Source organism: Sminthopsis crassicaudata, chromosome 1 (assembly GCF_048593235.1).
Source record: "Sminthopsis crassicaudata isolate SCR6 chromosome 1, ASM4859323v1, whole genome shotgun sequence".
Taxonomy (NCBI): Eukaryota; Metazoa; Chordata; class Mammalia; order Dasyuromorphia; family Dasyuridae; genus Sminthopsis; species Sminthopsis crassicaudata.
The window spans coordinates 548647104-548670990 of NC_133617.1; positions in this window are offsets into that span (position 1 = coordinate 548647104).

Consider the following 23887-nt stretch of genomic DNA (forward strand, 5'->3'; position numbering starts at 1 on the left):
GTTTTCATGTAAATGAATATTTAAACATCCCTCTCATTCTGTAGAATCTTCTTTTGTCTTCTATTTATGGTGGTATAATTGAATATAAGAAACAGAATAGGCTAAATACCTATTTATGAATCAGCCAAGCTTTTGGATGCCAGTAGAGAACTGCATAATTCAGAGCCGGATGGGAATTTTGTGATTATTCATTTTTTCTTTATTGTTTTATTGATGAGAAAGCTACGTTCTGGGAAATTTGCCACTTGACTGAGTTTTTACAAGTAAGAAATCTGGGATTAAAACCCAGGTCCTTGAATTTCAAATCCAGTTTGTTCTCTACAGCTGATCTTATTTACTGATGCAAAGCAATATCTGAATTTTTATTCAAGTTTTTACTTTTTTATTGATACACTTAAAAATAGTACCTAATTCCAATAAAGTCAAACACTTTATAGATCCCAGAGATAAATTTCCAAAAGTTAAATAATTCCTATCCTCAAGAGGCTAACATTTTGTCAAATGTCATCACACATATAAGTAAATACAAAATATCTATAGCATTTGGAATACTCTCCTCTCACAAATGGAACCACCAGAATAGGTTATCTCAGACTTAAGGTATTTGGTGAGTCCATAACCACTGGAAAAGATAGCTCAGGATCCACCACTAATATGTCTAAAATCATTTAAAAGTAAAGGCATTTAATGAAACAGAAATTTAAAGAAAATTTGCAACAAATAATATGCATATATACTTATAACATACCATCCCATAATTATGTACACTTAAAGTGAGAAGAATGGACATATATAATTATGTGTGTTAGACTGAAATATAATCCGTATTTTAAGAAAGCAAACTCTTAATCTTCATATTTCTTCTGGTTATCATGCTGCTTTCACTAGTCTGAGTCTTGCATTTTAGCTGGCTGTGTTGCTCCAGTGAACTTTGTAGGCCTTTGTTTTCATCATGTACCTCTACTAACATGTTATTCTGTTATGTTTATTTTCCCAGGGCTAGCCAATCCAACTCATCAACATCATAGTGATAAAAACTTCTAGAAAAGTCAGGCCAAAATTTTTCTAGCCATAAGTCTTATAGCTTAAAAACAACAATAAAAGTTAAATTCTGTACCTCCAGGCTGAGATTTCTTTTCTTTTTGATATCTATAAGTACTTCTTAACAAGGATTCATTTATCTTTTTTTTTTTTTAATAACTGAATTTCCATACAAGTGATTTTCTTTGTAATCCTATGCATTTTATCTCATGAATTTCAAGGCATTGCAAGAAGAGGAAACTAGCTTGTCAAAGGAAACCATGATACATCCTAAAATGTTAACCTCTGGTGAAGAGAAAAGTCTTTTATAACAGATAAGTAATTTTGAGTCCCAATATTTTTAGATATTCCCAAGATCCTCTCCGGCTTAGCAGCAAATAAATTTGATTCGGAACAAAAAGTAAGTTAAATGGGTAAGGTCAATGTTTTCTACCCACTTAATGTATTTCTTTTATAAATTTATCCATTGCTACAAAAAAAAAAGGTTTAGTGCTATATTTTAATGAAAACTTTAGTCTCCCTATTTTTATAAAACACATGCTAAGTTAGTGTGTTAATTTCTGTAGGATTTAGAAAGGCCATATCTTTCTATCTATCTATCTATCTATCTATCTATCTATCTATCTATCTATCTCTATATCTCTATCTCTATCTCTATATCTATATCTATATATAGATACACACATATATCTATATATCTATGATATGCTGTCTATATAGAAAATAGAATGTGTGCTCTGAGCTTGAGTCATTTAACCAATTTGGTTAGTCAATACTGTCAAAATATTCAATCACTTATCCTTATGAAAATATCTTTCCATAATGAAGTTTCCTTGAGAATGTTATATATATGGCCAAGCTAATTATGTTCAAAAGTTGAAGAAATCATTTTAGTCAGAAATTGCTATTCATAAAAGGTGCTTCCATTGGCAAGGCTCATTACAAAAGATGATCTCCTCTGTTGTCTAGACAAAGAGAGTAATGAAGTGATTTTCAGATCAACACTCATCATTCAAGAACATATTTCACTCTCATAATGAGTGCTTTAAATTTAATTGGTGGGCAACATTTTGAAGTGCATAATCCATGAAGAGCTTTCTCCATCAAGTGAGATGATCTTAAGAAATCATATTCCTGCTAGTTGGTAATTTTAGTATTGCTCTTTCCATGGAAACCTACTTCAAGAGCTTCATGAATTTAGGCAGCATAATGTATTTGAAAGAGCCTGGATTTGAAAAAAACTTTCAGTTGAAATCTCTGCTCTATTCTGTGAATTCTTAGACAACAGTTTAACTTTCCTCATCTGTATAATAATAGTATTGGCCTGAAAGGCCCCCACGGTACTTTCTCCCTCTAGAGCTAGCTTTCTGTGATTTTTATAATGTTGAATCTTGGTAATTCTACCCAACTTCTCCTAGGCCCATCCTTGAAAACAAGAGAAAACAGAATTGAGAAAGAGCTATCAATCTGTCAATCCTTTCCGTGTCCGGGCCGGGTGAGGTTTCCCGTGTTTAATTACAAAATTAAAATAGAAAGTGATTTTCCTAAGAGGAGGAAATTTATATAAAAGACAAATATATAAATTACAAAAATAGAAAAACAGATAAATGAAATATTCTTCAAGGACAACAGTTAACTCCCTTTCTGCTTCCTCATCCAACATGTCCTATCCTTGTTGTTCAGTTTTATGTTTTCCATGCTACAAAATGCAAGGTTATTATCAGCAAATATGTTTTCCCATGCAAATCAGAGACGCATTACTACATCTCTGAGAACATGAGGTCTTTGCAATACTGTTTCTCCAATCTTTCTTCTCACTCTCAACCTCACTTGTCCACTTTTCCACCTATGAAAAATTTAGATGAACCACTCATCACTATTATTTTTATTTCAGACTGTCTTCTGTGAGCAGTCAAGGAAGTAGCATTTTAACATCAGAATGCAGCTTGGCCTTGATTATCATCCTTAAAGTATATGTCTGTGTCATCTTTTTAAATAAAAGCAATGCATGTGTTTGGAAGATAAGAAGTTTTCTAAGTCCATTGAATTAAGATATGCAAGCTTCAGGATCAAATACTAAGGTTGAGTGCAACTGTCTCATAGCTCACTTTAGATTGAATATTATGATCTTTGATCACCATTTATTATGTCAGAAGGCTTATCACCTCTCTTAGATTGTAACAACTATTCCATCCCTAATGTCATCATGAAATACTAAATTTCATCATTGCTTATAGATACCAGGTTTAAAAAAAAATTTCTTATACCACTAAGAACTAGAGTGGGTATAAAATACTATTTAGTCTTTGCTGTGTAGGAATTACTCTTTGCTGGAAATATATTTATTTTTCTATTAATTAAACTAAGAAGAGAATGAATTTGTTTAATGATCTCAGATCCCATTTTGTTTTATTTTAAAATTTGCAGGTGGAAAACGTCATATATCTTTAAAAAAACATAATAAGAAAAGTAGGTCTGTATCCTGGGTAAGAGGATAAGCCATGAATGTGCTGATGTGGAATAGCTTGACATTCATGGGATAAGTCTTCTAGGTTTTCCCTCTTTAAGGGAAAAGGCTGAACCAGGAAAGAAAGTTGTTTTGTTTTGTATTTCTGGGAATTTAAAGCTATTTAAAGGCACTTTAATGGTGTTTGGCAAAAAAGGTGTTAATTTATTTAACATCCACAATCTAACACTTTCACTAAGAACATAAACTGAAAAGATGCTACCAGAAACTCTCAAAATTGTCTGATACAATTAGCGCGTGATAAACATCATCAATATTTAATTTGTAGTTTATCTGATACATTTCACAGTTTATTCACAGCTCCGGGTTGGAAGCCCTTTTCTCTCATTCATAGCGCAATTATTTCCCAGGATGAATCTCTTCAGTCTGTTCTTGGAGTCCCATGCTAATTAATAACTTTTAAAATTCTTTATTACCCATATTGTTTCTACCTTTGAGCCAACTAGGTGATATTTTGGCATTGGCCCTAAAGTCAGGAAGCCTGAGTTCAAATCCTGCTCAATACTTTTACTAGCTACTCAATCTTTGTTTTCCTCAGTTTCCTTAACTGTAAAATATAGATGATAGTTACATGTTGTTTTTTTTTTTTTGTGAAGATCAAATGAGATAATATTTGTAAAATGCTTTACATAGTGACTGGCACATAGTAGGTATTTTACAAATACTTAACACCCCTCCTCCTCCTATTTCCAGTTTTCTTGCACTTTACTGCCCATCCAAAGCTATGTTCCAACTTTGGTACCTTCTTTTTCCCCATACAACATGACATCTCCTGCATGAATTTGTACCGGAGGATACCTGGAATGCTTTTCCCCCTCACCTACACCCCTTGTACTCTATAGCTTACTTCAAGCCTCAGATTAAAATCTTATCTTTTTCAAAAAGCCTTGCTGCAACCTCCAGTGCCTTACTTATAGGAGTAGCTTTCATTCATGTATCTCACAAGAATACAATTGCTTTCATGCCTCTCGAATTGGAATTTTACCCCCTTGAAGTCTGAATAAGTCTTTTTTTTTTTTTTTTTTTTTTTGTATTCTTGGCACTTATCAGAATGCTCAGCATATAGAAATTGCTTAATAAATACTTGACTGACCTACTGGTGTTTGTTTGATTTGGAATTTAAAGTTCTTCTTTATCTGCTTCTAGTCTTTCTTTCTAGTTGGATGGTACCATTCTTTCTTTCACATATTCCATATTCCAGACAAACCAGACTAAACAATATTTTATCTCTGATCCCTCTGCTTTGCCCAAGCTATTTCTTAGGTTTGAATTGATTCATTTTCTTACCTCTGTTTCTTGGACTCCCTAGATTCCCAGAATCCTAATCCTATAAAGCTTAGTTCAAATTCTATTTTTTAATAAGACTTTTTTTGAATTTTTCCTTTTTTATTGCTTCACATTTGATTTTACATGCTTTTTAAAATTTTTCTTCTCTCTCTAAAATATAGAATGTATATTCAAGAGAAATAGAGTAATAGCTTCAAAATGTAAAGTACAAAATATCTAAACAAATAAGATACTAGGTAGATATTTTAAATAATACAATTTCAGAAAAGAAGTAGATTTAATTTTAAATTAGAAACTCAAAGTGGGAGGTGTGAAAGGCAAGGAACTGATACTGAAGTATTCACAAGAGAATTTAATTAAGTTTTTAAAAGCACAATTAGGGCCGGAGTGACACAAATTATTATTAAATACTGAAAAAAATCACCCTACTTCATATTCAATTTATAAAGCAAGAATGAATATAACACAGTACATAAATTATACAATACATTGAAATATATAATTCTATTGGTAGAAATATATGTAATAAACCATAAGATAATATATTCAATAAAAGAAACATATAAAACATAGACATAAAATGAGAATCATCAGTAATATCCTAAAAATAAGTAGTCAAAGAATAAGTAATAATGAGTAACTTTTAAAAAGGGAAGATCTTCCTTTCCATAATAAGCCTTTTGTATCTATATCTTGTCTTTTCTCAGTCAATATCCTAATTCTACTTCTTATACAAATTCTCCTCTTCTGCTTTTTTCCAAACCACTTTATTTTATTTCTGTCACTTTGATAATTTTTTCTTGCCCATTTAAGAATGGATATTCCCACTCTGTACTTCTATCTCGTGTCTATATCTTAAATACATTTTTAATATCATCACAATTGTAAGAAATAATATGTTTTTTGCACACTTTTTCCTTCTCTTATTTAAGGTATTGCTTCTGTTTCTGACTCTGTCCCTATTTCTGTCTCCCTTTATTTTGTTTCCTTTCCTTTCCTTTTTTCCTCATTTCCTTTCCTGTCCTTCTTTTAAATTTTCTTTCCTAGATCACATAAATGTGTTCTACAGATTTCTTGGTGTCATTTTCAATCATCTGACATCTTAGTTTAAACAGCTATCATCAAAGGAGATCTTTTCCAATAATTTGTCTATTAATTATTTTATTAATTCATTTGGTTCCTTACATCTTTCCCTTTCTGTGATGCTCTAGAAATCAGAATCTCTTATGATTTTTGTTAACAATCATTTACTAAGCATTTATTAATAGTATGTTAGATGGCAAAAGATTAAATTCTTTTGGGGATCCAAAATCTGTTTGTGGGGATCAATTGAATCAATCATATTCAATACTTAATCCTTTTATCAGATTAGAAGGTCTCTTGTTCTTGGTCATTTGTTTCAATTGTGTCCAACTCTTCATGACTCAATTTGGGATTTTCTTGGCAAAAATACTCAATTGGTTTGTCATTTCCTTCTCCAACTCATTTTATAGATGAGGAAACTGAGGCAAACAATGTTAAGTGACAACTCAGAATTTCACAGTTTTAAAGTGTTGAAGGTGACATTTCAACTTAGGTCTTCGTTACCCTATGCCCAGTGCTTGATCTACTGTATTGCCTAACTGCCCTACAATCTCTACTGAATTAATAAATCAGCCAAAGACATTAAATCAATTGATATCCTTTTACATCTTATGTTTCTTCTATAAAATAGGAAGCCAGTTAAGAACCCAATATTCTATTTTCTGGAAGCTTAGCAGAGTACAGCTCCAGTCAATTCTCTGAGAGAGAATTATTTGATGAAGATGAGCACCTGAGCTTCTGTCCTTCATTCCAGTAGAGGATATCTTATCCATTTTTGAGGGTCAGAGATTTTGGCCTTCTTCCTAGAAGATGCCTACTCAGTTAAATATCATTTATTAAATACCTATTAGATGCTTGCCAATAAATCAGGCAATAAGTTTTATTAAGTATGTACTACATTCCAGGCACTGTACTAAAGATAAGTGCTGAGGATACAAGGAAAGGGAAAATGCAGTTCCTTCTCTTGAAAAGCTCACAATAAAATTAGGACGAGAACATTAATCCAACTATGTACAAATAAAGAAAAATTAGTGAGACGCAATAAATGAAGAGCACATAAATTAAGGTGTATCAGGAAATATTTCCCCATAAAAGGTAGAATTTTAGCTAGAACTTGAAGGAATTCAGGAAAACCAAGAAAGACAGGAGTAGGAAGAGATGAGGAGGGGAACTATTCTGTACATGATAAATATCCAATGAAAATGACAAAAGTCAGAGGATAAATTAAGAGACAATGAAGAAATAAATTTGAAGAGGGTTGTTTGGGTTGAGTAATAAGGATGGAAGCCAGACCTTGAGTTAAGTACCTCTTCTAGCTGATCTCAAGGACATTAGCTACAAAAGACAGTTGAGAAAGATACAGATTAATGGCTATTGTGAAAGGAAGGATCGAATGGAGAGCTTTTAAGGATAGTGGAGATATGTGTAGGATTATGAGCAGTAGAGAAGCAGACATTAGATAAGAAGCCATTGAATATTAGCAAAAAAAAAGTAGAAATGATAAAGAAGCCAATTTTCAAGAAAGGACAGGATGGAAAGGGATCACTCGTCAATGTCTTGGCAAAATCTTCATGGAAAGTGGAGATTAAGGAGGGGATAGGGCAGAAGACATAATGTGACAGGGGACAAGGCAGAAGAGGGAACACCAGCAAGGGTTCTGGTAGCAAATACATTGGGAACCAAGGACGATTTAGACACGTTGAAGAAGACACATTTCTTTCTTTCTTTTTTTTTTTCTTTTATTTTTTTTTCTTATTTAGAATTTTTTCCCTACAGTATATATGCATGAGTAATTTTAAAAATAATATTATCCCTTGTATTCATTTTTCCAAATTATCCCCCCCTCCCTCTACTCCCTCCCCTTGATGACAGGCAATCCCATATATTTTACATGTGTTACAATATAACCTAGATACAATATATGTGTGTAAATACAATTTTCTTGTTGCATATTAAGTATTAGATTCTGAAGGTACATGTAACCTGGATAGATAGACAGTAGTGCTAACAATTTACATTCACTTCCCAGTGTTCCTTCTCAGGGTGTAGCTGTTTCTGTCCATCATTGATCAACTGGAAGTGAGTTGGATCTTCTTTATGTTGAAGATATCCACTTCCATCAGAATACATCTTCATACAACATTGAAGTGTACAGCGATCTTCTGGTTCTATTCATTTCACTCAGCATCAGTTGATGTAAGTCTCTCCAAGACTCTCTGTATTCCTCCTGCTGGTCATTTCTTACAGAGCAATAATATTCCATAACCTTCATATACCATAATTTACCCAACCATTCTCCAATTGATAGACATCCATTCATAGAAGACACATTTCTTAAGGAAACTGGTAGAAAATTATTGTTGAGTCAGACTCTCTGTGTCCCAGAAAGCAGTCACACTTCCCTGAGGCATCAGGCAGACAACTATGCAGTGCCTAAGGGCAAGTTCATGAGATTTCTTTGAAGGAGAGAAGGGGACTTCCAGCAAAATGACTTGAGGAAACTGTGAGGTAACACTTTGCAGCCTCAGAGCCCTAAGCTGGAGCCAACTTTACTTTAAATTCATTACTTTTTGAATAATATGACCTAGACATTTTTGGTGGAGGGAATATCAACTTTATATCAACTTTTCTTTCTATACTACTTACTAAATACCTGTTTGTGACATCTAATTAAGCTTAGCTAGATAACTGATATCCATTGATATTCCCCCCATTAGTACCGTGGCTCCTGAACCCCAAACACAGGAAACACCCGTAAATGAGCTCCTCCTGAGTGGAAACATTGAAGCTCCTTTCTGGAGAGGAACTATTCTAGTTGGTGACTGGAGAATATTTATAGAGCACATGCTACATACAAAATATATTTTTTAAAAAATTAATGCCAAAATTCCGAGGATGGAGCCAAGAGAGCAGAGTGAAGCCAGGAAGCTGCTGAAACTTCCCCAGTTTCCCTCAAAAATCACATAAAATCAATCCTCTGATGGAATGAAACCTCTCTCCAGCTCTAGATTGATTGCAAGGATTTTAAGAAAAATCAGTATCACTGGGATGAAAGGGCTGTTCAGCCCAGCTTAGACAGAGTTGGGAAAGCCAGCAAGAGGCTCTTAATCAAAGCAGATCAGCAACTGAGACCACTAGTCCAAGCTTAGTAGAGGAGCAGACCAGTGGAGAAGCCCCCTGTACCAGGTCAGAAGGCAAATTCTGGGAAACCAGGCTACTTCCTGCAAACACTATAGGCCAGGAACAGAGATAGTGAAAAGTGAAAAAAAAAAAAAAAAAAAAAAAGAAAATACGAAAAGAAAAGGAAAAAAAAAATGAGCAAGAAACATAAAAGAACCTTGAACATAGAAATCTACTATGGGGGCAGGACAGACCAAAATGCACACTCAGAGAAGGACAGAATGGGCACAGAAGAAATCTCAAATAGATAAATTGGTCTCAAGCCCAAAGAGGCTTCTTGGAAATGCTCATAAAAGACTTTAGAAAGCAAATAAGAGAGTTAGAAGAAAAAAAAAAGAGAAAAAAATGTGAGGTATGCAAAAGAGCTTGGAAAAGGAAGGCAATTTCTTAAAACTACAACTGACCAAATGGAAAAAAAAATACTTAAGAAAACACTTTTAAAATAGAAGTAATCAAATAGAAAAAGAGATACAAAAGCTAACTGGAGAAAATCACATATTAAAAACCAGAATCTTGCAAATGGAAGCTAATGACTCTATGAGAAATCAAGAATCACGCTTTTCTAGATTTTCTAATCACGCTGAAAAAAGTGAAAAAATGGAAGAAAAAGGAAAATACCTTATTGGATAAATAACCAACTAGAAAAATAAATCTGGGAGGGAAAATTTTATTTTTATTATTATTTTTTATTAAAGCTTTTTATTTACAAAACATATGCATGGCTAATTTTTCAACACTGACCCTCGCAAAACTTTGTATTCCAAATTTTCCCCTCCTTCCCCCCACCCCTACCCCTAGATTACAGATAGTCCAATACATGTTAAATATGTTAAAATATATGTTAAATCCAATACATGTATTCATATTTATACAGTTATCTTGCTGCACAAGAAAAATCAGATCAAGAAGAAAAAAAAATAACCTGAGGAAAAAAACAAAGTGCATGCAAATAACACCAGAAAGGGTAAAAATGCTATGTTGTGATCCACACTTCGTTCCCACAGTCCTCTCTCTGGGTGTCTATGGCTCTCTTCATCACTGAACAATTGGAACTGGTTTGAATCATCACATTTTTTGAAGAGAACCGTGTCCATCAGAATTGATGATTGTTTAGTCTTGTTATTATGTATAACCATCACCTGGTTCTGCTAATTTCACTTAGCATTAGTTCATATAAGTCTCTCCAGGCCTCTCTAAAATCATCTTCTGATCATTTCCTATAGAACAACAATATTCCATATCATTCATATACCATAATTTATTCAGCCATTCTCTCATTGATAGACATCCATTCAGTTTCCAGTTTCTTGCCACTACAAAAAGTTCTGCCGTTGCACATGTGAATCCCCTTCCTTCCTTTAATATCTCTTTGGGATATAAGCCCAGTAGTAGCACTGCTGGATCAAAGGGTATGCACAGTTTGATAACTTTTTGAGCATAGTTCCAAATTGCTCTCCAGAACGGCTGGATCACTTCACGACTCCACCAACAATGTGTCAGTGTCCCAATTTTCCCACATATCCTCTAATGTTTATCATTATTTTTTCTAGTCATCTTAGTCAAACTGAGGAGTATGTAGTAGTATCTCAGAGTAGTCTTAATCTGCATTTCTTTGATCAATAGTGATTCTTTTTATATTACTACATATGACTTTTCATATGACTAGAAATAGTTCCAATTTCTTCATCTGAGAATTGTCTGTTCATATCCTTTGACCATTTATCAATTGGAGAATGACTTGATTTCCTATAAATTTGAATCAATTCTCTATTTTAGAAATAAGGCTTTTATCAGAACCTTTGAATGTAAAAATTGTTTTCCCAGTTTATTGCTTTCCTTCTAATCTTGATTGCATTTGTTTTGTTTGTACAATTTTTTAAACTTAATCTAATCATAATTATCTATTTTGTGATCAATAATGATCTCTAGTTCTTCTTTGGTTACAGATTCCTTCCTCCTCCACAGACCTGAGAGGTAAACTACTCTGTTCTTCTTCTCATTTGTTTATAATCTCATTCTTTATGCCTAGATCATGAACCCATTTTGACTTTATCTTGGTTTATTGTTAGGATTACCAGGTGAGAACTCAGGTTGTCTGGACAGTGACAAGGTGAGAACTCAGGTTGTCTGGAAAGTGACAAGGTGAGAATTCAGGTTGACTTGACAGTTCTCTGTCCCAGACCTTTGGTTCGGGCCTTTAAAGGGAGTTTATACCTTAGGAACTCTAGGAGGAGCAAGCTCATTGGTTGAAGTAATGTTTCCCAGAAGCCCTTACATTATCCCACACCTATTCTCTGGGAGGATAAAAGAAGGGCAGCATTGGGTCTGAGAGAATCGACTCTGGGATAAAGTCTTGACGCCAGGCAGGCTGAAAGGAGACCAGTCTGATTTGAGAAAGGACAAGAGATGGAGGAGATTCAGAGCTCCCAAGAAACCTACGCACAGAGGAAAAGATTTTACAGATCTCCTCCCAGAGAAGGATTATAATTGAGCAGACTACTAGACCCTCACAATTCAAGAACTTTACAGTATATGGTGTTAGGTGTGGGTCCATGCCTACTTTCTGTTATATTAGTTTTTGTCAAATAGAGAATTCTTATCCCAAAAACTTAGGTCTACACTAAATTGCTATAGATATTAATTTGTGAACCTGACCTATTTCATTGATCAACTAGTCTATTTCTTGTCCAGTACCAAATGGTTTTGATGACCATTGCTTTATAATATGTTTAGGTGGTATGACACAGCTATACCACCTTCATTTGCTTTTTTTCCCCATTAATTCTTTTGAAATTCTTGACCTTTTGTTTTTCCAGATGGATTTTGTTGTTATTTTTTTCTATGTCAGTAAAATAGTTTCTTGGGAGTTTTATTGTTATAGCACTAAATAAATAGATTAGTTTAGGTAGTAATGTCATTTTTACTATATTCGCTCGATCTATCCAAGAGCATTTAATATTTTTCCAATTGCTTAGATTTGACTTCATTTGTCTGGAAAGTGTTTTATAGTTTTATTCATATAGTTCCTGACTTTCCCTTGGCCGATAGATCTCCAAATATTTTATCCTATTGATATTTTTTTACATGGAATTTCTCTTTGTATTTCTTGCTGTTGGATTTTGTTAGTGATATATAAGAATGCAAATGATTTACGTGTATTTATTTTGTATCCTGCAACTTTGCTAAAGTTATGGATTATTTCTAATAGTTTTTTAGTTGATTCTTTAGGGTTCTCTAAGTATACCATCATATCATCTGCAAAGAGTGATAATTTGGTTTCCTCCTTACCTACTCTAATTTCTTTAATCTCTTTTTCTTCTCTTTAATGCCAAAGCTAGCATTTCTAATACAATATTGAATAGTAATGGTGCCTTGTTAGACCATTTATCTTATTGTGAATGGTTCCAGTTTATGGGAGGGACAATTTGAAAATTATTAGTATATCTGAAGGCCATGATGAAAAAGTGGCTGGATAGCATTCTTCAAGAGATCATCCAGCCCTGATATTCTTGACATAGATGCGGAAATGATCATTGAAAGAATCCACCATTCTGTAGATCAATTTGGAACTAAACCCAGAGGGCTATAAAACTGTATATACTCTTTGATCCAGTGCCACTACTGGTGTATATCCTAAGAAAATCATAAAGGAGTAAAAAGAATCTACACGTGCAAAAATGTTTGAAGCAGCTCTTTCTGTGGTAGCAAAGAATTGCAAAATGAGTAGATTTCCATCAATTGGGGAATAACTGAATCAAGTTGTGATATATAAGGATAATGAAATATTGTTGTGTGATAAAAATGATAAATCAAGTGATTTTAGTAAGACCTGGAAAGATTTATATGAACTGATCCTGAGTAAAACAAGTAGAACCAGGAGTATATTGTATATAGTAACAACAAGATTGTGTGATGATCAACAATGAAAGAGTTGGTTCTTCTCAGTGCTTCATAATCTGACAATCTCAATAAACTTTGGATAGAAAACACCATCTGCACCAGAAAAAAAAAAAAAAAAAAAAACTTTGGACATTGAATATAGATCAACACATACTATGTTCAATCTTTTTCCTGTTTTTTTTCTATTGTAGTTTTCCCCTTTTGTTCTAAGTTTTCTCTCCCAACATGATTGATAAAAATGTTTATTAAAATTAATATACATGTATTATCAGAAAAATAAAACAATTTTAAAAATCAGTGCCAAATACTTGAAGCTAAATGTGGGAGGAAGATAATGGAAAGGCTTTATAGAAGAGGAGGCAGTTGGACTGATCTTTGAAGGAAATTAGGTACTCTTAGAGGTAAATAGGAGAAGAAGATTCATTTTCAAGAGCCCATGAAAAAGCAAAAAAAAAAAAAAATAGACATGCAGTGTAATATGCAAAGAACAGAGAGAAGGCCGGTTTGTCTGGATGATAAAGCGAATGAAGGAGACTAGTTTATAATAAGCCTAAAAAGGCATATTAGGATCAAGTTATGAACATATGTAAAGAGAAAATAGAACAATTCTGTTTGCTCTTCCAAGTAATAAGAAAACTCAAATTAATTAAGCAGGGAAATAACATGGTTTTATCTTTATTGTAAGAAAATCACTTTGGTTGTTGTGTGAGGATTGATTAAAAAAAGGAAACATTTGAAGTAGAGAGATCTCTTAGGACTTTATTATAATAGAGGAGAAAAAAGGTAATAAATACATGACTTTAAGACAGTGATGTGAGGGTTGAGAGGTGGAAAGATGTGGACAGATAATTGAGAAGACTTAAGCTTGCAGAACATAATGATACTGTCAGTTATAATAGAGAAGTGCAGAAGATGAGGGGGAAGATACAGTTCTGTTTTGGGCATGTTATATTTGATGTGCCTGTAAAACATATAATTTGAAATGTTCAATAGGTAGTTAATGATGTGGAAAGAAAACTTAAGCATGAAACTGAGGCTCTCTCTCTCTCTCTCTCTCTGTATATATATATATATGTTATTTGCATAGATGACAATTAAATCTATTAGAGGTGACTGAGAGAATGTAGAAAAAGGGAAGTGATGTTTGCAGAAAAACAAGATAAAAATATTCCATTTGCTGCTGAGTTGAATGATTGTTTCATTATGGATTTTTTCTATGTCAGGCTTCCCAAGGACTTTTTTTGAAGGATTTGTTCCTTAAAAATCCAATTTATAAAAATATTAATTTAGGTCAAAATGGCCGAGAAGCCAGGAACTTGCCTAAGTTCTCAGTTTCCCTTGAAAACAATTCTAAATCAATTTTCTAAATGCATTGTGGAGTGACAGAACACATAGAATAGTGGAATGCAAGAATTTTCCAGTTTAAGATAAGTTAAAACAATTTCAAGAAAGATCTCTCATTTGGATACCAAGAGAGCACAGCTCAGACAGACACAGTGTGGGCAATCTTAGCAGGAGGTTCTTAACCACAGCATAGAGCAGTAGCCGAAGTCCCTTAGTCCTGAATCATCATGTAAGTGGCAGAGTAGACCAGCTGTGAGGTGTCCAGCCCCAGTGCAGAATGCAAATCATGAGCCCTGGAACTCAGCACAACAGGTGCAACTAGAGTGGGCCAACCCAACACAGTGGGCAACTGCCAGAACTTCTGACCCCAGTGACCCCAGGGGAAAGTCAGTAATGAGAGCCCTGACCGTCCACAAAAGAAGCTTGAAACAGTATCCTCCATAGCCTAGGAACAGAACTCAACTTTATAAAATGAGCAAAAAAAAAAAAAAAGAATCTTGACTATTGAAAGCTATTTTGCTGACAGGCAAGATCAGAATGCAAACTCAGAAGAAGACAGCAATGGCAAAATGCCTACAGGTGAAATCTCAAAGGAAAATTTGAATTGGTTTCAAGGTCAAAAATTTCTCTTGGAAGAGCTAAAAAGTATTTAAAAACAAAATAAGATAGGTAGAAGAAAAATTGAGAAAAGAGATGTGAGTTATGCAGGAGAATTATGAAAAAAAGAATTAAGAGTTTAGAAAATAAAGCACAATATTCCACTGAAGAAAACAATTTCAAAATAGAATTTCAAAATGCAAGAAAATAACTTCTTTAGAAGTAGAAGAACCTAGTCATATGAAAAGATGCTCCAAATCATTATTAATCAGAGAAATGCAAATTAAGACAACTCTGAGATTCCCACTACACACCTGTCAGATTGGCTAGAATGACAGGGAAAGGTAATGCAGAATGTTGGAGGGGATGTGGGAAAACAGGGACACTGACACATTGTTGGTGGAATTGTGAATATATCCAGCCATTCTGGAGAGCAATTTGGAACTATGCCTCAAAAGTTATCAAACTGTGCATACCCTTTGATCCAGCACTACTGGGTTTGTATCCCAAAGAGATCTTAAAGAAGGGAAAGGGACCTGTATGTGCAAGAATGTTTGTGGCAGCCCTTTTTGTGGTGGCCAGAAACTGGAAACTGAGTGGATGCCCATTAATTGGAGAATGGCTGAATAAATTCTGGTATATGAATGTTATGGAATATTATTGTTCTGTAAGAAATTACCAACAAGATGATTTCAGAAAGGCTTGGAGAGACTTACATGAACTGATGCTGAGTGAAATAAGCAGGACCAGGAGATTATTATATACTTCAACAACAATACTTTATGATGATCAATTCTGATGGACGTGGCCCTCTCCAACAATGAGATGAACCATATCAGTTCCAACAGAGCAGTAATGAACTGAACCAGCTACACCCAGCAAAAGAACTCTGGGAGATGACTATGAACCACTACATAGAATTCCCAATCCCTCTAATTTTGTCTACCTGCATTTTGGATTTCCTTCACAGGCTAATTGTACACTATTTCAAAGTCCGATTCTTTTTGTTCAGCAAAACAACTGTTTGGTCATCTAATTTATATTGTATCTAATTTATAGTCTAACATATTTAACATGTATTGGTCGACCTGCCATCTAGGAGGGGAGGAGGGGAAAAATTGGAACAAAAGCTTTGGCAATTGTCAGTGTTGTAAAATCACACATCCAAATATCTGATAAATAAAAACTATTAAAATTAAAAAAAAAAAAAAAAAGAAAAGAAAAGAAAGGGGGAAGTTCAAAGGAGAAGAGAGGGTTTAGGGGAAAAGGGAATAAGTTTATTTTGGAGCATGTTGAGTAAAAGATATATACTGGAAACCTAATTTAATATGTATGTAAACATTACTATTTCAATTGCTTTCTATGTTAGAAATTAAATATGGCTAATAAATGTGGCTTTTAATTAATAAACTTAAAAAAAAAAAGTAGAAGAACCACCCCTCCTTAGTCTGGACCCTACTAGGCAGGGCCTGCTCCACTCACCTTATCAGCATGAATTAATTACTCCAAGTAGTTTTTTTACTTGACTCTCTAGGATTCTCTAAATATAAAATCACATTATCTGCAAAGAGTGATAATTTCATTTCCCCTCTAACTATTCTAATTCATTCCATTTTTTTTCTTCTATTATTTCAAAAGCAAATGTTTACAGTAAATATTGAATAATAATGGTGATAATGGGCATCTTTGTTTTACCCAGAGATTTTCCTTATTAGATGTAATAATACATGGTGATTGCTTTAGATAAATGCTGCTTATCATTTTAAGGAAAACTCCATTTATTCCTATGCTCTCTGTTTTGGCTCTTTCTTGTTTAGGTATCAGCATCATATTTGTGTCATAAAAGGAATTTTACAAAACATCTTCTTCATCTATTTTCCAAATAGTTTAAATAGTATTGGAATAATTTGTTCTTTAAATGTTTGGTGGAATTCACTTATAAATCCTTCTAGCCTTGGAAAGTTTTTCTTAGGTTGTTCATTGATAGATTCTTCAATTTCTTTTTTCTAAAATAGGACTATTTAATTATTTTATTTCCCTTTTCTGTTAATCTGAACAACATATTTTTGGAATATCCATCCATTTCATTTAGATTCTCCGATTCATTGGCACACAGATGGACAAATTAGCTCCTAATTATTTCTTTAATTACCTCTTCTTTGGTGACAATTTCACCATTTTCATTTTTGATCGTGGTAATTTTTTTTAATAATCAAATTAACCAGAGATTTATCTATTTTATTGGGTTTTTCATAAAAACCATTCTTAGTTTTATTAGTTGAATAGTTTTTTTTTTCAGTTTAATAATCTCACCTTTGATTTTTCAGACTTCTAATTTGGTTAATTCAGAATTTTTACTTTGCTCTTTTTTTCTTTTTTATTTTATTTTATTTTATTTTTATATTTTTTTTATTTTTTATTCGTTTTTCCAAATTAACCCCTCCCTCCCTCCACTCCCTCCCCCCCCCCATGGCAGGTAATCCCATACATTTTACATGTGTTACAATATAACCTAGATACAATATATGTGTGTAAATACCATTTTCTTGTTGCACATTAATTATTAGCTTCGGAAGGTATAAGTAACCTGGGTAGATAGACAGTAGTGCTAACAATTTACATTCGCTTCCCAGTGTTCCTTCTCTGGGTATAGTTATTTCTGTCCATCATTGATCAACTGGAAGTGTTTGCTCTTTTTTTCTAAGTTTAAGGAAAGAAAAACAACTTTTTGAATATATGCTAACACACACAATACAGATATACATGTATGTGTGCATATTTATACACACACACTATTCTGTTCTAATATTTCACTGCCTTCTGGTATGAGAAGGGCATAATAATTTTTTTCTTTTCTCCAGAATCATAACTAGTTTTTGACATGCACAGAATTTGGTTTCTGTTAGTGATTTTTCCATTTAAATGTCATCATTGTGTACATTGTTATTTGGATCTGGCTAATTTTACTGCATATCAATTCTTATAAATATTAAATCTTACTCTGAATTATATTGAACATGTATTCCTATGGATTAATATTTTATTATATTTATATATATCATTTTTCAGCCATTCTTCAACTGTTAGACATCCATTTTAGCTAAATCATGATTGTAACTTTTAAAAAATCAATCAATCCATACTAGACTTTGTTCCAAAAGTCTTTCTATGTTTGTTTAGTTTAGTCATTTTTGATATTTATTAAATTTATTTGTGTTAACAATTCTATCTCTAAAGTTGAATAAAATTTAATCAATTCATATGTGAGTTTTTAATACTTACATTTGCAGGTTTAAAAATTTTTATAATATATATTATCACTGAATTTCCAAATATTTATGTATGTAAGCGTGTGTGTGTGTGTGTGTGTGTGTGTGTGTGTGTGTGAACAGAAATAGATAAAGAGAAAAAGTATAGGAAGAAAAAGAGAGGGAGAGAGAGAATAACAATCAAGGAATGAAGTACAGATTAGAATAAGAAGACTGGGATCAATTTAGTCTAAGGAAACCGGACAAAGACTAAATATAGATTTTTACAAAGTGGAATTAGGCACAGAAAACATTAGCTTTTCTTTATATCAGATATAAAATCTAGGAGGAAGATATAGAAAGAGAAATTCCATTCTAAGTAATTATAGAATATGTAAAACATTTAGGAACTATTTGAAATATACTACTTTTAAAATTTTATTTTTATTTTAATTTATGAAATAAAACAAGTATTTATGTAACAATATGAAAAAAAAAAGATGATTGCACATGAAACTGCTAATCCATTATGAACAATTGCTATTCATTTCAAATGTATAATACAGTTATTTTATAAATTTCCTTTGGTACTTATAATAGTCAAAATGACTTTTTTGCTTAAAGGTGCTATTAAATTCACATTGCTGTTACTTGTACAATATTTTCTTGGTTCTGTTAATTTTACTCTTTATTATTTCATTCAATTATATTCATGTTTTCCTAAAATCATTGAGTTTTTCATTTCTTATAGCACAGTAGTATTTCATCATGATCATATGTCACAATTTACTTAGTCATTCCCTAATAAACAAACATCCTTACAATTTTGACTTCTTTGCCTTTGTACAAACGTAAATATCTTAGATTGCTGTTGTTGTTACCACATACATACAATGTTGTTGATACCATGTATAAGGTTTTTTCCTGGTTCAGCTCATTTCACATTGCATCAGTTTATTTAAGTCCTTCCAGTTATTTTTCCAAAAATTTCCTTCTTCTCATTTCTTATTACACAAGAGTATTCCATTACTTTTATATACCACAACTAGTTCAGCCACTCCCTGATTGATGAGCATTTCAGTGTACTATATTTAAGGCTGCTATTAATCAAATCAATTGTGTGTGTGTGTGTGTGTGTGTGTGTGTGTGTGTGTGTGTGTGTGTGTGTATGTACTTGGCATTAAATGATTTGTTTGGGTTCACATTGCTAGTAAATGTTAAGTTTCTGAGGCAATATTTGAACTTCAGGCTTTTTGACTTCAGAGCCAGTGCTCTAGCCACTTGGCCACCCAAATAAATTCTTAATAAATTTTTGTTGACTGAGACACATTGGGAAAACAAAGATAATATCAATGGGCTGAGGAATCTAAAGGGTAAAAGATGTAATTGAAAATTTTATTAGAGACAAAATCTCATCATATAATTCATTACAAAATTAATAGCAGTGATGGAATAATACAAGTGAATGCCAGAGTGAGAAGGGGATTCTTTATCACAAATTCAAAATTAAAACAGCCCTCAGAGGTCCTAGAGTACAGCCATCCCCCATCACTCTTTTTTTAATAGATGAAAGCCCCAGAAAGGTTAAGTTTCTCATCCACACAGACAACTATGTAGTGTCAGAAGCAGGATGTGAATGTTGGTCTTGCTGGTTCTACTTTCAATGGGAGTGTCTTGGAAAATATTGATCAGGACTAAGGAGAAGAAAATGTAAGGATTTCATTTTCTTTTCTCTCTCTGTAATGAATGTAAGGAAAATAAGGAAAGTAGAATGAGGGAAAATGAAAACAAAAGAATAGGAGTTGAATTTGATGGAAAGAAAGTGAGCTTTGGCAGCATTGTGAAGGGACCCCAAACAGCAGGAAGAAGTCAAAGGATGCACTCTACTGATGCTTCAACAGACCAATTTCTTTAAGAACATATCATTAATCTTATTAGTAGTTCCACTTGCTGAAATAAAAAGTGGTTGGTACTCTACTCTTTCTTATCTGAGAGAAACAGAAATCAGAGTATTTTAACTCAATTTCCTTTGTTATGAAAAATATATTCATTGATATGCTTTTCTCCCAACAAATAATTGTTCTTTTCTCCTTTGCAATCAGATGCGTTTTTATCTATCTATTTTATTTATCTATTTATTTCATTCTGTTGATTTTTCTATGCTGGCCTTGCCTTTCATATGTTTCTCCTGTTCTGTAGGCCAAGTATTGACTTACTCCTCCACTAGTCTTTGCTTCCTTTCAAAGCCTCGCAGTTCTTAAATAGTGAGTCTGACCCATATGTCCACTGCTCCAAATATACTTTGGGAGGTCACTGTTAACACGACCATTTTTCCGTCATTTGGAGTCTCGCTTTTATAGATTCTCTTCTCCTCTCTGAGATTTTTGTAGTTATGATCCTGAGGACTGGTAGTAAGGTAAGGTCTGTAGTACTGAAGCTCAGAGCATTAAAAGCAAGTTAAATTTATTTAATTATTACCTTATGACAGGTTGTTCAAAGACTCTTTATCTTGTCATTGCAGATAAGGGAGAATATGATGGGATCATTGAATGTTAAGTTGCCTCTCATTTCTCTCTTTGAAGCATTTCTCTGTGTGGAACTGGGTTGATCTCCATCTCACTTCTTATCATAAATCCTTTCCCTTTTGTTTCCTATAGTTTTGGAGCAGGTTGAGCACTATAAGACATCTCTCCCTTCTCATGTTTCTTAATATTTACCAAGATTACTTGATGTAGGAAATACGATAAACTTCTGGTACTGGCTGAAGCATAACTAGGGGAATCTCTAAGAGAAAAGATGATAGATATCATGTAGCTATTCAGAGCTTGAAAAAATTGAATAGAGGTTTAGATAAAGATAAGACAGGAGAGAGATGACAACTCTTCAAGTATTTAAAGGATTGTCACACTAGACTTTCTCTTTGTGAATCTAAATCCTTATCATCATCACCATCATTTTTGGAGAGATTTGCAATATATATATATATATATATAAATATTAATTATATATATGGATATGTGCATATTTATGTTTGTGTGCATATGCATATATATGCATGTATATGTGTGTGTGTGTGCAACTTCACAAAAACCCTGTGAAGTAAGTGGTAAAGTTAAGTAATTTGCCTTGACATAATTTACCAGTTAAGATAAGATTAAAAACCATATCTTCCTGCCCCCAAATCTAATTCAGTATATACTGATTTACTAATGAGTGGGAGTTATGGGATATGTTTCTATTTGATTAAAAGTTTTATATTAGCAGGAGTTGTTGCAAAAATGGATGAATTATATATTGGATCTCCCATCACAAGAATTATTTAAACAGAAGCTGAGTAAGCATTTGTTAGACTTGAGTATATTCATGTATGTCTTGGGGAGTTAGATTGGATTATATCTAAAATCTTTTGCAATATAGAAATTATTATCATATGGAGAAGGAGGGAGTAAGATACAGATTAATTCCACCTTCACTGCCAATGAATCACAGAGAAGAAAAGGAGAGAAGTTTCAGGGACAGTAATTGTCTAGAGAAAGCTGGGTTTCATTTAGGAGATTGGACAACATTTAGGAGCAGGGTTTACGTTATAAGGAACTTGCTTAAAATAAAAAAGAGGTTCCATAAAGCTCAATGGGAAGGATTAGCAGAAGGCGGATACATGGGGATTCCCTTAGATAGATGGTGAGCCTGAACTGAATAAGAGTATACAAAAGGAGAGAAAAAGGAAAATATTTGTACCTACATCTCTAAGTAAAGTGATAAAAGAAGTAGGAGATTGGTGGTAAAGAGAGAATGAGTGACAGATAAGTCATCATTTGTTACTAGGCTTGGCCTTCAACTAGAGTTGCCCCTTTTGCCCCCTCCCATATTCTCCTATTGGGTCTGATCTACAATTGGGACATGGGTATGATTTGGCCTTTTGAAATATGGCCCTTACAGTTGCTACTGACAGCATTTCTCGTGCTGGAGTTATCCAGTTATCTAGAGGTTTGTTTTACTGGAACTTTATTTGTCCTATATTCTGGGATTGAATCTACACTTTTGGCGTGAAGCACTTCACAGAAAGTAATACTAAAACTGTGAATAAGAATTATGGTAATGAGTGCATAGCATAGATATGCTTGGGTAAAAATGACCACAGATGTGTCATCAGCTGCCTAGGCAGCAATATTGAAAGAATTAAGAAGAAAATACATTGTTAAAGAGAAGGAAGATAAAAATTGAAATGTAATAAATGCAATTTGTCTGTTCCCTCTGCTATGATTATATGAAGGATATTGAGGACATCCAAGGACAGATATGATTGCTTCATGGAAGCAGAGTTTTCTATCCGTAGCCAACATTCAAGAAATCTTTCATTAAATAACTTTCCATGTCTTATGAATCATTATTCTAGCCCATGCTTTCTTGGGAAGGAAGAATGACAGTCAATTCAGAGCAATACTGAGCTCATTGATTTTCTAAATCATTGATGAAATTATGTGAATTTCTGACAATGAAGTCTTACAAATCTTCTTGGACTTATCTCTATGCTACAGAAAACTAGGAACAATCAATTCAGCTAAGAAATACTTTTAAAATTCCAAGTAGACCATACAGAGGCTTGCATCCATAGTTTCTTCAAGTTTCCATGCTATTTCAGAGAATGAGAAAAAGACAGGTTTTTTCCTGCTACTTATTTTTTTTAAAGGATGAGAAACAGAGGATTTTAAATCATTAATCCTAATATATAATAATCCATAAAACAGTATTCTTATTTTTCTTCTTTTGAGTGTCAAGTATTATTTAATGCATTTTTGTTGCAGTTTTGTTTACTTAAACCAGAAATCAGTCATGGAAAACAGATGTGCCATACCAAGTAATCCATGTTACACTTTTACCAGGGCAAAATCATGCTTATTAATGTTTTCCCTAACTGAAATTCTCTTTGGAGGAGTGAGTTCTCTGAATATTTTATAAGTAGATCTACAAATATGTTAAACTTTACAAAAATAATTTAATTGAAGCCTAAATTCTTTTTTGGAAATTATATCTCTAGTAGAAGAACAAAAACCATTATTTTAGAAATGCTATACTATAATGGATGAACCTTTTATTTCATTGGTATAGGGAGGAAATTCCTAGGTGAGTTAATTTTCTTTACTGGTGAAAGTCAATACCTTGTCTACATTTTATAATATTAAATATTTGCCTAGAATATTGATACAATAAATGATTTGCTTAGGTTTACATAGCCAGTATATAACAGAAACAAAATTGGCTCTCTCTCCATCAACCACATTTCCCTTCTTTAAGAGTAGATCTAAGCAATATAAAAACTACTGACTTGCCAAAGTAATGTTATTTGTAAGAATGGATAAAATTGTAGACTTGGAGTCAGGACAAATTGCTTGAATTCTGATCCACAAACTTCCTAGATGTGTGGCTCTGGTCAAGTCCCTCAACTTTTCTGAGTCTGTTTCTTTATATGACTATAAAATTTGGACCAAATCATTGCGTCTTCCTAGATATTTGGTGACCTGTAGTAATAGGTGAAGGAGCTTTTGTCATTCATTGAAAAAAATCTACTTTTACCAGTAACTCTAGACATATAAAAATGGCTTTTTTTTGTAGTTAGTGATAACCAAGACCTAGTTTTGTATTGGTCTCATAAATCTTTCTTTTTCTGTAAATAAATCTT